The following is a 16,445-nucleotide window of genomic DNA, read 5'->3' on the forward strand; positions in this document are numbered from 1 at the left end:
TTTTTATGTCCAAATGTATCTGCATCGTCTTTATAATATCTCTTATTTTGTTTTAAAGGCCTACTGAAATGAATTTTTTTTTATTTAAACGGGGATAGCAGATCCATTCTATGTGTCATACTTGATCATTTCGCGATATTGCCATATTTTTGCTGAAAGGATTTAGTAGAGAACAACGACGATAAAGATCGCAACTTTTGGTATCTGATAAAAAAAAGCCTTGCCTGTACCGGAAGTAGCGTGACGACACCGGGGGAAGGACTGCTCATATTTTCCTATTGTTTACACCAGCAGCGAGAGAGATTCAGACCGAGAAAGCGACGATTACCCCATTAATTTGAGCGAGGATGAAAGATTCGTGGATGAGGAACGTTAGAGTGAAGGACTAGATGCAGTGCAAGACATATCTTTTTTCGCTCTGACCGTAACTTAGGTACAAGCTGGCTCATTGGATTCCACACTCTCTCCTTTTTCTATTGTGGATCACGGATTTGTATTTTAAACCACCTCGGATACTATATCCTCTTGAAAATGAGAGTCGAGAACGCGAAATGGATATTCACAGTGACTTTTATCTCCACGACAATACATCGACGAAACACTTTAGCTACGGAGCTAATGTGATAGCATCGTGCTTAACTCCATATAGAAACAAAATAAATAAATCTCTGACTGGAAGGATAGACAGAAGATCAACAATACTATTAAACCAGGGACATGTAAATACACGGTTAATGCTTTCCAGCCTGGCGAAGCTTAACAATGCTGTTGCTAACGACGCCATTGAAGCTAACTTAGCAACCGGACCTCACAGAGCTATGCTAAAAACACTAGCTATCCACCTACGCCAGCCAGCCCTCATCTGCTCATCAACACCCGTGCTCACCGGCGTTCCAGCGATCGACGGTGCAACGAAGGACTTCACCCGATCACAGATGCGGTCGGCGAGACAGAGGAAGTTAAGGTGAGTTCGCCGGCTAACGCGTCTGCTATCCATCTCTGTCTTCCTGGTTGTGTTGCTGTAGTCCGCCGCTAATACACCGATCCCACCTACAACTTTCTTCTTTGCAGTCTCCATTGTTCATTAAACAAATTGCAAAAGATTCACCAACACAGATGTCCAGAATACTGTGGAATTTTGAAATGAAAACAGAGCTTTTTTGTATTGTATTTAATGGGGTACCAATACTTCCGCATCAACTGATTCCGTCACGCGCATACGTCATCATATCTAGACGTTTTCAACCGGAAGTGTGGCGGGAAATTTAAAACTGCAATTTATAAGTTAACCCGGCCGTATTGGCAAGTGTTGCAATGTTAAGATTTCATCATTGATATATAAACTATCAGACTGCGTGGTCGGTAGTAGTGGCTTTCAGTAGGCCTTTAAACTAGCTTCTCTAGACATATCAGTTGTGGGCCAGCAAGGCCTTCTCTGCTGGCCTAACAACCAGAAATCATGATCATAATTAAAGACAAAAGTAACTTTTTATTTACTTTCCCTAAATGGGGCGGTATAGCTCGGTTGGTAGAGCGGCCGTGCCAGCAACTTGAGGGTTGCAGGTTCGATCCCCGCTCCCGCCATCCTAGTCACTGCCGTTGTGTCCTTGGGCAAGACACTTTACCCACCTGCTCCCAGTGACACCCACACTGGTTTAAATGTAACTTAGATATTGGGTTTCACTATGTAAAGCGCTTTGAGTCGCTTGAGAAAAAGCGCTATATAAATATAATTCACTTCACTAAATATCAAAAAGTATTCATATTCTCTTCATGTCATATTATGCTCCTTCTAGTGCTGTTGTTTTTAGGTTAGAGTTTTTATCCAATCAGAATTCAGCTAGTTTATGTTGCCATGCTGTACCAAATCTGCCCGGGGCCTTCAGAATCAACAATGCGGGCATCTGTGCACTGCAAGTGAATGGACACATACATCCATCCATCCATTTTCTACCACTTGTCCCTTTCGGGGTCACCTGGGGTCAGCTGCATTCGGGTGGAAGGCAGGGTACATCCTGGACAAGTCGCCACCTCATCACAGGGCCAACACAGATAGACAGACAACATTCACACTCACATTCACACACTAGGGTCAATTTAGTGTTGCCAACCACATACAGTTGATAGATAATTGCGATAGCCAAACAGATCCCGAGTTGTTGTCAGTAAGGCCTTCTCGCTGGCCTAAGGTTGAACGTGACATTTACGCGTCCTGCGATTGGATACTCACTTGGGAGTCCCAAGTGAGTATCCAATCACAAGTTGCGAAAACAGGAAGTGGCACCGGAGCCATAGAAAGCCACAGAAAACTCACCAGTACTCACTTTTTTAACCCACAAAGGAGTAGAGCAAAATGTTGATTAGGTGGCACATATATATTTGCAAAGCCATTTTCAAGAAGGATACTTAAGAGAAACTACATCTTGTGAGACGAGGTCCGTCGACACCGGAAGCTCGCTAAGCTGTCCCGGCGGTGAAATGGTTTGCCCGCCACTTTCACACGAATCAACCAACTACGATGGTACCACTGGCTTATACAGCGTCGGATGGATGCTACAAATTGTGAGTTCAAATATTTTATTTCTTTATTATTTCATGTTTCATTTGTTTTATACAATTATTTTAATTTTGAGAGTAACACGTAAGATATGTTTTAATTGCCGAAGCAGGTTTATTGAATGTTTAATGCACCGAAAAATAGATTGTTTTGTACACTGTTGAGGGCATTCAATACAAGTAGTGTGTAAGTGTGTTTCTGTATAGTATCTCCAGCCGTGTCTATGTGGTGACATCAATTACGGTATTTTGAGAGGTGAAGTCAGACTAAATAGGGCATCACTGAAGGCCTAGGTGAGAAACGCACGGCCCGCCACTGTGCAATATATACTACTACTGTATACTAATTCTAAGGAGAAAATTGTTGAAAAAAAATAAATCCGTGCTGTCAAATGATTATTTTTTAAACCGGATTATTCACACTTGTGAATTTGGATTAATAATGATAAATCACTGCTTATTTGTTAACTCAAGTTAACTCAAAATTAATCGCGATAATCGCAGATGAATATATATATCTTTTATCATTAAGAAGTGTACCCTAGACAGATCATTTTCAAGTTTTTATACCATGACTGGGCAATTAGTTTGCTCTAATGAAATGTTTTTAAACAATATGCTTTTTAAATCGCCTCGAAGCCATTCGGAAGTCGTTTTCCATGCCTTCCCCAAACTCCTCCCATGTCTGAGTTTTTGCCTCTGCGACCGCCGAAGCCGCACACCGATTGGCCTGTCGGTACCTGTCCACTGCCTTTGGAGTCCCATGTGCCAAAAGGACCTGATAAATTCTGGGATTACCGCCACGACCGGCACCAACCACCTTGCGGCCACAGCTCCAATCGGCCGCCTCGACAATAGAGGTACGGAACATGGTCCACTTGGCCTCAATATAAGCCTCCCTTATGTTCAAAGTTCTTGCGGAGGTGGGAATTGAAACTCTCTCTGACAGGAGACTCTGCTAGACATTCCCAGCAGACCCTCACAATGCATTTGGGCCTGCCAGGTCTGCCTGGCATCCTCCCCCACCATCGGAGCCAACTCACCACTATGTGGTGATCAGTAGAAAGCTCCGCCCCTCTCTTCACACAAGTGTCCAAAACATGAGACCGCAAATCCAATTACATAACTACAAAGTCAATCATGGAACTGCGGCCCAGGGTGTCCTGGTGCCAAGTGCACATATGGACACCCTTATGTTTGAACATGGTGTTCGTTATAGACAATCTGTGACGAGCACAAAAGTCCAATAACAAAACACCAGATCTGGGCGGCCGTTTCCCCCAATCACGCCTCTCCAGGTTTCACTGTCATTGCCAATATGAGCGTTGAAGTCCCCTAGTAGAACAAGGGAATCACCTGAGAGAGTACTCCCTTGAGGGAGCCCAAAAAGGGCGGGTACTCTGAGTTGCTGTTTGGTGCGTAAGCACAAACAACAGTCAGGACCCGTCCCCCCACCCGAAGCTACCCTTTAGCCTACTGGGTTAAAATCCAACGTGCGGGCTTTGAGCCGGGGGGCAAAAATAATTGCCACCACAGCCCGGTGGAAGAGAGTCCAGACCCTTTCGAGAGAACTGGTTCCAGAGCCCTTGCTGTGTGTCGAAGTGGGTCCGACTATCTAGCCGGAACTTCTCCACCTTGCGCACTAGCTCAGGCTCCTTCCCCCCAGCGAGGTGACGTTCCACGTCCCAAGAGCTAGCTTATGTAGCCGAGGATCAGACCGCCAAGTGCTTTGCCTTCGGCTGATGCCCAGCTCACACTGCACCTGACCTCTATGTCCCCTCTTATGAATGGTGAGTCCATTGGAGGGGCGACCCACATTGCCTCTTCGGGCTGTGCCATTGGGACAGGCCCAGCCACCAGGCACTCGCCCTTGAGCCCCACCTCCAGGCCTGGCCCCAGAGGGGTGCCCCGGTCACCCGCGTCTGGGCAAAGGAATTCTGAGTCCTCGTTTTTTCTTCTTTGTAAAGGTCTTTGAGCTGCTCATTGTCTGATCCCTCACTTAGGACCCGTTTGTCTTGGGAGACCCTACCAGGGGGCATAGAAGCCCCCGGACAACATAGCTCCTCGGATCATTGGTACACGCAAACTGCTCCACCACGATAAGGTGGCAACTCAGAAAGGAGCAGTCCATTGCCTTTGAATAAAAGTTATATTTTCTATGATTTAGTGCGTCAAAAGTTTTTTAAGTGGAGGAACACAACACCAACCAAACCTCCTTTGCCCAGCAAATGTTTGATCTTTTTATCTTTGTCCTTTTTTTGTCAATTCCAGCTAAACAAAGTAAAAATTCACTTTGATTTGGGTACGCTATTTATTTTTGGACTGAAAAAAGAAAATATGGTAAAATGGTGTAGTGCAAGCGATGACTAAAACTACATGCCGCCCAGTTGTAAGTGTAACACATGCACACACACACTTCCTTACACTAACGACCAACGAAATGACTGACTGTGTGGCCCATGATACTGCGAGTGCAGGACACTTCAAAGTAATCAAGAGCACAGACGATTTCTATGACCATTCAAACATCTTTACACAGTAATCCAACACCCGTGTGGTTTAGGTATGTGGGTGTGTCAGTGAGAGAAGTGACCAGACAATGTCAGCTCACTACATGCACATAGAGAAAGTATCATTGCTGGCAAACGTTCAGTCATACATCACATGACCTTGACAAGGCTCGCGACCGTACGTTGAAAATGAACGGTCAGAAAAACCATTCATCAGCCACTAGAGAAACAACACACAAGTTCAAAACAGGAGAGCCAGTGATTAATAATAACTTCATTAGCTCCAAGCTGCTGTAGTCTGTCCTTCAGAGCACTTGAGGGAGGTCTTCTCATATGGCTTCCTGCATCCGATGAGTGCTGTCTATTGATTATATTGTGCTGGGCCGTTTTAATGGTAAAAAAAGTGGGCTATTTACAGCCTGGCTAAGTCTGCTCTTCCTGCTAATCTAATCCCCAAGCTACTCATGTGGTCATTCCTTCCAAGAAAGCTGAGAGCTTTGTGTAACTTTATACCGGCCTGCCCCTTAGGAGAGAGCAGGAGAGCAGAAAGAGAACATGAAGGTGGGGGAAGAGTGCGTGCAGTTTGTATATATGCCAGAGTATGTGTGTGAGAGAAAGAGAGGAAGAAGGAGGGTATGCGAGTTAAAATCACCTTTGGGTATCGTCCTGACAAAGCCTCTTCTCTTAAACTAACCCCGTTGGCCTCTGCTAACCCCTTAAACCCCAGGTTAGTTCAGTTCTGCTCCATTAAGTCACCTGCTGTATCTCCCAGGGAGCTCCAGCAGCATCCATGTGCAAAACCACATGCAGTACACATACACTGCAGGGATATCCAATAATATCGGCCAAATAATATTGGCCTAAAATATGGTATCAGAACACTTTTTTTCTGTCGATATTAATATCGCCATACCGTATCAAACTGTGTTGTGCGCCACAGCAATAGAACAACAAGCTTGCTGCTGGTATGTCCGCGGTGTGAAATTATTTCTAATTTTGTCCTTTGGATTATAAATATACTACTGTTGTCAAATGATTAAAAAAAAAAATCAGATTGATCAAACTTTTGAAATTAAATTTATCACAGATTATTACTCGCTTGCATAATTACTGGTGTACTGTATGTATTGACCTGATCTGTATAAAAACATGCTCCACCTTTCAGGTAACCATCCACTTTTAAGGTAAAACGGTCCAAATAAATTGTGTGATTAATCTGCATGTATACATGATTAATGCAATATGTTTTTTTGATTAATCACATGAGTTATCTCATTATTTTTGACAGCCCTTAAATACACAATTTGCAATATGAATGTTAAATCTTTGTTATTTGAGGAGTGAGTAAAGTGTCCGATATTGACTATCCAACAATATTCAATATTGTCCAACACACATCAATCAATACTTACAGAATGTGTATACACATACAGCAGTTCTCCCCCCAAACTCAGGTGACATGTGGTGTAAAATGAACACATTATTCCTGAATATAATACCTTTTACTGTGATGCCACTAGACAAACTTAATAAATAAACACTGTGCAAAATAAGACACATCCGGCAATCTAAGTTATAGAAAAAGTGCCATCTTTATTTAATATTTTGTCTCAACAAAATAGTAATTAAATATAAAGAGCAATAAGCAAGTACAATAACTAAGGTTGTCCAAATTAACAAATTAACTAATGAGATTAATAACAAAAAATTATCGCATTAATCACGTACACACTTAGATTAATCATGCAATTTATTTTGACCGTAGATGCGCTTTTACAAACCGAAAACCAGTGAAGTTGGCACGTTGTGTAAATTGTAAATAAAAACGGAATACAATGATTTGCAAATCCTTTTCAACCTATATTGAATTGAATACACTGCAAAGACAAGATACTTAACGTTCGAACTGGTAAACTTTGTTATGTTTTGCAAATATTAGATCATTTGGAATTTGATGCCTGCAACCTGTTTCAAAAAACTGGCACAAGTGGCAAAAAAGACTGAGAAAGTTGAGGAATGCTCATCAAACACTTATTTGGAACATCCCACAGGTGAGCATGCTAATTGTGAACAGGTTGGTGCCATGATTAGGTATGAAAGCAGCTTCTAAGAAATGCTCAGTCATTAATAAACAAGGATGGGGCGAGGGTCACCACTTTGTGAACAAATGCGTGAGTAAATTGTCGAACAGTTTAAGAACAACATTTGTCAACAAGCTATTGCAAGGAATTTAGGGATTTCACCATCTACGTTCTGTAATATCATCAAAAGGTTCAGAGAATTTGGAGAAATCACTGCACGTAAGCAGCAAGGCCGAAAACCAACATTGAATGTACCATCAAAAACCGACATCAGTGTGTAAAGAATATAACCGGAACCCTTCAGAAAACCACTGTCAGTAACTACAGTTTGTCGCTACATCTGTAAGTGCAAGTTAACACTCTACTATGCAAAGCAAAAGCCATTTATCAACAACACCCAGAAACGCCACCGGCTCATCTAAGATGGACTGATGCAAAGTGAAAAAGTGTTCTGTGGTCTGACGAGTCCACATTTAAAATTGTTTTTGGAAACTGTGGACGTCATGTCCTCCGAACCAAAGAGGAAAATAACCATACGGACAGTTATAGGTGCAATGTTCAAAAACCAGCATCTGTGATGGCATGGGGGTGTATTAGTGCCCAAGGCATGGGTAACTTACTCATCTTTGAAGGCACCATTGAAGCTGAAAGGTACATACAGGTTTTAGAGCAACATAATGTTGCCATCCAAGCAACGTCTTTGTCATGGACGCCCCTGCTTATTTCAGCAAGACAATGCCAAGCCACATTCTTTTACTACAAAGCCACAACAGCGTGGCTTTGTAGTAAAAGTGTGCGAGTACTAGACTGGCATGCCTGTAGTCCAGACCTGTCTCCCATTGAAAATGTCAGTGATCATATCAATGGAGTTTTGTTTATTTACAATTTCTCTTGTCCCATGTCCCAAACGGTCAAACAGCGTTGCAAATATTAATAGCGTCCTCTGCCGCGACTTGTTCAGAAGTTACGCAGTTCATCTTCACGAAGATATTTTCTTCTGGCTTATAAGTAAATCGTCCATTAAAAGTAAACTGATGATTCTGAATGATTAGTTTCAGTGTATACAAAGATATCAATGTTGTGGTTGTTGTCATCTGCAGTTCCTGAGACAATGCCCCTTAGTGTTTTGGAAGAGAACTATAAAGACGCCGTCAGAGGGGACGCAAGAGTATATTCCAGCTTTTATTCTTGTTGTCCATCCATCCATTTTCTACCGCTTGTCCCTTGGGGTCGCGGGGGGTCCTGGAGCCTATCTCAGCTGTATTCGGGTGGAAGGCGGAATACACCATGGACAAGTCGCCACCCCATCGCAGGGCCAACACAGATAGACAGACAACATTCACACTCACATTCTCACACTAGGGCCAATTTAGTGTTGCCAATCAGCCTATCCCCAGGTGCATGTCTTTGGAGGTGGGAGGAAGCCGGAGTACCCAGAGGGAACCCACGCAGTCACAGGGAGAACATGCAAACTCCACACAGAAAGATCCCGAGCCCAGGATAGAACCCAGGACCTTCGTATTGTGAGGCAGACGCACTAACCCCTCTTCCACCGTGCTGCCCCTTTTCTTGTTGTATCTTCTCTACTTTAACTAGGTATAGATGAGTAGCACTATTCGCCAGAATAAACGTTGCATGTGACTGCAAGAGACTGAGGTGTGCTATTAGATTGGATGTATTGAAGGAAGACACTTTACTCATCCCTCACATAACAAGCGCTTTACACTCATATTACAGATCATCATATATCATATCATATATCATTATCATAATAATGTTTTATCTTATTATTTTCTAAAACTCTTCTTGTTGATAGCATACCATGTTACTTTAGTTGAGGAGACAATTGCTCATAACATTTTCAGTGACTATTTTGTTGGGACAAAATGTTAAAAAACAAATGACATTTTTCTATCACTTTTTTGATTTGTCTTATTATGAACAAACAGTGTAATTTGTTAAATGTATCCAGTAGCATCACAGTAAATGTGTTGCACCACATGTCACCTGACATTAGTTACCATGAATTGATTTACGTGTACCCCGACTTAAACAAGTTGAAAAACTTATTCGGGTGTTACCATTTAGTGGTCAATTGTACGGAATATGTACTGTACTGTGCAATCTACTAATAAAAGTTTCAATCAATAAATCAAAGAGAAGAGCTGCTGCATATTTTTTATATGGCTCACGATAACATTAGAATGTTGTTGTTTTTTTGTAGTGTCTGGAACGGATAATTAAATTTTGATTGATTTCAATGGGGAATGTTGTTTTTAGATACAAGTATTTTGGGTTACGAATGGTGTCACAGAACAAACTATGCTAAGACACCACTGCAGTCTGTTCAATAACTGACAAATGGAACTGAGTAAGAGAATGTTGATTTTTTATTTTAAATGCCAAATGTTATGATTATACCTGATATATTTGATCTACTTGATGGAAGTGAGATGTTATGTTTTCTGAATGAGTTTAAAAGAGTGTCAAGGTGTGTCAGACACTTAAAACAATCCTGTTTGAAGTTATGTTGCACTAAAAGTGTCATTGTTTTTGCACTATTGCTGTTTTTACTCAGGTTAAAACATTAGGCAACATAACATATGTATTTATTTTTGTTTGTTTTTTGTTTCATCCCTATCACAGCATCACCATATGGAGGTATTATTGATATTGTCAGCAGTATATCGCTTTGTAATTGTAAAGTACCCTGAGATTCCCAGCCCTACATATTACTGCGTTCTACAGGACTGAAGTAAAACTTTGAACTAAAAGTGAAGCGCTGTGAATACTTTCCAGATGCACTGTATTCAATAGTATGCCAACATCTATACTTTGACATGACGATGACGAAGTAAACGTCCTCAACGCCACCCCCCACTCCCACACTTTTCCCTAAAGACCGGACTTGCCTTTTGTTCGCAGGGCCCTGAAACCCAAGCTGTTTCGCTCGGGAACATCTTTCACTCTCTGGGCCCCACTGGAGCATTAGCTGCAACTTGATATGAGTCTTTTCAAAGCCTCGTATTATTGTGTAAATATGGGTCACTTTGGACTGCACCATTATGTCGCTTAAGGGGACCGCGGGGCAGGGCAAGCGCAGGTGATGAAGACGACGTCATGACACGGTGAGACAGTGTGCGCAAGTCAGACGGCAATCAAAACCAGAGAAGATGACAGCGGGGTTTTCCCCTTGTATGTATGATTGGCAGTAGGAACATTTGTGCCAGATTTTCTTTTTCCCCCTCTAAAACTCCCTTGCAATAAATAGCAAAAATCAAATGGAAGACAGGCAAGTGAACCACTACAGTATTTACACTACACTACAATTAATGTGCTCTAAGTCTAATTTCACCACAGTCTGCTAACATTGAGCCACTTGACTGGATCAAGTATACTCTCCTTTGGGTTTGCAGTCCTGGTTACCTGAGCAGTGTTGACTGACAATGGTCAGAAAGTTTTCCTGAAAGTCTTCCCTATTAAGACTGCCTGGGAAACACCCCACAGCCACATCCCTAATTTCAAATAAAAACAAAACGAGGTGAAATATTCTAGCAGCATCATTTCCAACTGAGAACGCTTGGTCCTTGTTGGCTTTGGACCCATGTTGCTGGCGGAACCAAGGTGGTTTTCGGTTCTTGAGGCAGTCAGTCAGTCAGTCACATCGGGTCCCTCGTCTAGACTCTCAAGAATTGCCTGGTATTGGATTAAGAAAGCTTGACGGAAAAGAAAAGAGGTGGTCCGCGTGTAATGCTGCGATGGTTATTTTAGCAGTAGACAGACACTTAATCAACACGCAAACCACAGAGCAGACATACACAGACGTAATCAAACCCTTTCCAACAAAACGCTCTTTGTAAAAGCACTGGCTGCTGTCACACATGGCAAACATTCCTGTTAAAGCACGTTGAGCTGAAGCGCTGTATGAATAACGTCCTCTGACACTGCTTACACACATCCTGCTAACGGTGACCTGAGATTGGACCTCAGCTGTGTCACCTGTCAGCTTTCACAGCACCATCGCTGATCAACAAAGGGGTATTTTTTTTCACGACAAAAGGATCAGAGAGAACTTTTTTGCTGCATCACCTCATCGTCAAGATGACTCACAACACTAACAGGATGAAGTGACGTTTGAGGAAAAAATGTTGTCTTTAAAGATACAACCATTCATTTTCTACTGCTCATTCTGATCAGGGAGGTGGGCCGCTAGAGCCAATCCCAGTTAACTTCTGGGCAAAAGACACATTGGACTGGTCAACTAGTTAAGCAGGGCACATCTGGAGACAGACAATCAATTACACAGTCACTACTATAGGTGGGGACTGAACTAGGGCTGTCACGATTCATTGATTAAATTGATTAATTTTATTAGAAAAGAGAATTAATTTGTATTTTGTTGCTTCAATGATTTCCTGTATGAGAAAAATATGTGGACATTGTTTACGCAAGACTGCTTCAATAGAGTGCGCATGAAAAAGATGCACCTATTGGTGATGCAGATTGTGTTGTCGGTAATGTGGCTGTGGCTTTGTGTGGCTGTGGCTGTGTGTGTGTGTGTGTGTGTGTGCGTGCGCGCGTGTATAGAAAACAGTGAATGCCGAGAGAAAAACAAATACAAGGTGGAAAGAGAGCATAGGGCCCATGGAAGGTTGGAGAGAGGTTTTACAATGATTTACAACTGAAAAAGACAGAGATTGTGGTGAAATGTTTGCACTGTCAAACGGAGCTTAATTTCACAATAGCAATGATGAAGCGAAGATGCAGCATTACCAAAAAGAAATGAAAGAAACTTCACCCCTCCTTATTGGTCTGACCTCTTCCACATTGCTACTCCCGCATGTTCCCTCAGATTCTCCTCTTCCAATCACCTTGCTGTACCATCAACCCACCTCATCACCATGGGGAGTAAAGATTTCAGTCACTCTGCTCCCAAACTCTGGAACTCTCTCCCATCTAAAATTTGCAATATTGACTGGCTTCATAAATTTAAATCAAGACTCAAAACCCACCTTTTTAAAATTGTTTACTCAGTACTGCCTGTACACTCTTTTGTTTGTTACATGTTGATTTTATCGTTATCTTTATTTATTTTTATTTATTTATTTTATCTGTGTATTTTAAAGTGTCCTTGGTTTTTGTGAAAGGCACTTATGAATTAAACGTATTAATATTATTATTATTAAAGTATTCTGCATATTTAAGAGCAGCAACATTTCAGACACAAAGTAGTAATCTATTTTGGTAGCTAACGGCGTCATAGTTTTCTGACATGCATACAAACGTTTTATTCAAACACATGGGGGCATGCGAGGACTTGTTAGCACCTACAGTTTGTTCTCTAACAAGTTGTTTGTCCAAAAATCAAACACCAATTATGACATTTTCAAATGAGTACAGTATATGTTGGATTGTTAAATACATTGTCACTCAATTCATCATACTTTCAGAGTATTTTTGTTTAGTTAGGTTATGTATTATCTATTACATAGTTTTAGGCTACACAGTTGTAAGTAAGGTAAATTATATTTATAATGCGCTTTTCACAGATAAAAATCACAAAGTGCTGTGCAAAACATAGGTGAATTAAAACAACAATGTAATTAAAACAACTTGGCAACATCATAAAAAAGATCAAACAAATGGGAAAAAAGTATTTTTTTCTTTCTTTAATGTATTTTTAATATCCGTAATATATAGGGATTATCCCATGGCAAAAGTGCAATTTTTGTGTAATTTATAAGAAGAAAAAATTAAGTTCATTGGGGAAAAAATCCTTGTCTTTTTTAACCATTTTCCCTAAAGATGCATTGAGGCAGAACGTGTGTTGTATTCAATTACTTGATTGATCAAACAAATTATTCAACAGATTACTAAAATAATCAATAGCTACAGCCTGAGACGCACCATGCCTGCACAAAGTTATCTCGTGCCAACATCTCTCACACGCAAACACACTCCATTTTTCCCCCCCTATCTGGGGCTAATCCCATTACTAGTCGAGACTCAGCCTGTACACATTAATGGCCTTCTGAAAATTATTGAAGTCTTTTTAAAAATGCAAGTTTACCCCACTCTCCATTGTTAAAAAAATCCTCTGGAAGGAGCCACAACAAGGGGGCTAAAGAGCAGCATGATCCTTCGGAACTGCGGGTTACCGTCCCGTGCACGAGACCACCAGTGACTTGTCACTAAAAATGAATTAACCAATTCTTCCTTAACTGAGGACTGCCTCCAGGTCAAATGAAGGATGCTAAATCCAGTATTGATGTGTGCACAAAGAGGACAGCTGACAAAAAACGGGACACAGTGTGCACCATACTTGTCATGAGTGCTGGATAGTACTAAGGGTGTCCGGAAGTCTTCCGTTAGCACGCACACACACACCTCCGACAGTAGTTGAATATTCTTGGTTTGGGAATGATGGGGGTGAAGAGGAAGAAGAGAGGGAGGAGGATTGTGTAGAGCCACACACCTGCCAGATGATTTGTCAGTATAGAGGGGTCAGCGCTCAGCTGTCACCCCCTAATCACCCATCCTACCCCTTAAGTCTACCCCGCCAAACTCTACTCTCCAAAAACACCCCCTCCCTGCATTCCTCAGGCGGCTCCGGTTTCACTCGCAGCACCGTTGCCCCCATGTGCTCCTCCTTCTTACCACGCTACCCACAGAAAAAAAATTACCCTTGTGGAAGATGCAGCACACTGAGCATATTGTTTGCTGGTAGGTATGCGCTTATGTTACACAATTCATTTTTGTCTACAGTTTCTATCGATACAAACGGCATATCCAGCAGAATTGGTCCTGAAACCCCCTGCAGACAAGGCAAACACTCTCACAGGTATACTATATCTGTCAACAGCAGTCTTTCATCGCTACAGGTCAAAGGGCACACTCTTTTCCATTGAGTGTAGCTTCCTCAGGGATGCGGCAGCGTGTGAGAAGGACCCTCAGCCATTCGCTTACCCGCTGTCTGCCAGATTACCTCAAGTTGTGAGTGAGTTGAGGGGGCTTGGAGCGCTTACATCACCCCTTATCCATTATCAAGAGTCTTATCATCACCACTGACAAACTGGGACTTCATCTCTAAAGTAGAGGAGGAGGAAGCTATCACTAACACTTAGTTAAGAGAAACATGTTTAGAGTGTTAACAGATGCTCCGGTTGATACTTGAAAATTAACACCCAACTAAATATATTGAGTGACTGCGAATCAGCAAGCAATGCTAATGGTTAGGACAAGGAGGCGCTATTGTTATTTGTATGCCTCCTACAGACAGTGTAGTACAGAAATACAGTAAATAAATGCAAATTGTTCTGCATGTGCCTGAAGACAACTTCACTTCCTGGTCCAGCATCCCACCTGTCACTGTTCATCCAAGGCACAAAAGGGTCTTGGCCCTGCATGTCCTTAATCTAACCTGATGGGGGCAGTAGAGGCTGGCTTACTTCCACAGGCTTAATGTCAAACAGCACTAATGCTACTTGGAGGTACATCACACACCCTGTGAGCTACTTACAGAGCACATCTTTCTGTCCATAGTGCCACTGGATAACTATGTGCCACCATGAAAAGCTTTAGGTTGAGGATGGGGCTAACAATGACATCAGTGTCATCGTTAACCAAATGGGGCCGTAAACAATGAAGCAACATATGCTGTTCTGGGAATGGTTGCTCGTCTCAAGGCACACCCATATACACCAACAAAGGTACCTTGACAAGTCACATGTAACATTCTGGGAATAGGGCACATGTACACAGAGGAAGAATAGAGAGCTCCCGGGAGGGAGGGAGGGAGGGACGTATCAATTACAAATCACCTCAAGCAGTGGGGTGCAGTCAAGGTGGATTTCAATTAGAGAAAGAACAAGAGCAAAGAAGGTAGGTAAAATTAAAGAAAGAACAGGACAAAAAATGTACATGTTATATACAGACAGATTTAATAAAAATGCTACCATACTTGTAATAAATCATTAGACCTGGGTTCTCAAACGTTTATACTGTAATTAATAGCATGACTTTGACAAAGTGACATGGCAGATGAGGTACCTGTTTTATTTCCATTAATTGTAAACATTTATTGAAGGTTTATTTACAAAGCAATTTTCCACCCAGATAGTATGGCCTGTTTGTGCTATTTTGTGGTAATTTGACATTAAAAAAGGCATACTTTCTGAATTGAACAATGATAAAAACACAATGAGTTTTATGCACATATTTTATAACCCTGTGTTACTGGTAGCTCTCAAGCTCTCTGCTGGACACTCCTGCATCAAACAAATGGCCAATGTCTTTGGGCCGCGGTCATCAACAGGAGTTCTGCGGAAAGACTGTGGAGGGGTTGTGAAATGTTTGACTTTTTTAAAAATAACTATTTATATCATCCCATTCCGCTGCCCTAAAAGCAATTTTTCCACGGATACAAATGTCTTCAAATACACAACAACAGCACACTGTAAATGAAGTCATTGCACACATTCAGCGACTCTTAAGAGCTCTTTCAAACAGGGTACGGGTTTGTTTACCTGTCCCTCCAATGAGAAGAATTCACATTTATCGCTGCTGTGCCAATCACAAGGTTCAGTCAGTTTCCCCTGATGGGCCAAAAGCCCACTCTCAGCTAGCAGCTATGTAAGTGTTAAGTGTTTAAAAATTGATCCATTGTAACACAACAAAAAAACACAAGCAAAAAAAAAAAAAAAGCCACACCCTTCACCTCAGAAACCAAAGGTTAACCAGATACATTTAGAATCACTTTGATTTAAAACACAATTGTATTTATTCTAAGTAGGGGGTCCCTGCTCCATCTCTTTATCAGGTGGGGATCCTTGCCATATAAAATGTTGAAGACCTCTGCATTAGGGGCAAGTATATGCTAAGCCCCACTCATGCAAATATGTTTTGGTTGATGACAGCCATGTTTTTCAAATAAACAAGCTTAGCTGAGATAGGCTCCAGCACCCCCCGCGACCCCGAAGGGAATAAGCGGTAGAAAATGGATGGATAGATGGAATTTTGCAGACATGTGTGTACCAAATGTTAAGTTTAAAGCTTACCGTATTTTTCAGATTATAAATCGCTCCGGAGTATACGTCGCATCGGCCGAAAATGCATAATAAAGAAGGAAAAAAACATATATACGTCGCACTCCAGTATAAGTCGCATTTTTGGGGGAAATTTATTTGATAAAATCCAACACCAAGAATAGACATTTGAAAGGCAATTTAAAATAAATAAAAAATAGTGAACAACAGGCTGAATAAGTGTACGTTATATGACGCATAAATAACCAACTGAG

The 16,445-nt window shown here is 41.6% G+C and overlaps 1 protein-coding gene across 1 annotated transcript in view; it reads right to left on the minus strand.

Moving 5' to 3' along the window:
- The window catches only part of mnat1 (MNAT1 component of CDK activating kinase), a 140,644-nt gene that overhangs the window by 1,462 nt on the left and 122,737 nt on the right, over window positions 1-16,445 (minus strand). The window lies entirely within an intron of this gene.

This window comes from Entelurus aequoreus, linkage group LG03, assembly GCF_033978785.1.
Source record: "Entelurus aequoreus isolate RoL-2023_Sb linkage group LG03, RoL_Eaeq_v1.1, whole genome shotgun sequence".
Classification (NCBI taxonomy): domain Eukaryota; kingdom Metazoa; phylum Chordata; class Actinopteri; order Syngnathiformes; family Syngnathidae; genus Entelurus; species Entelurus aequoreus.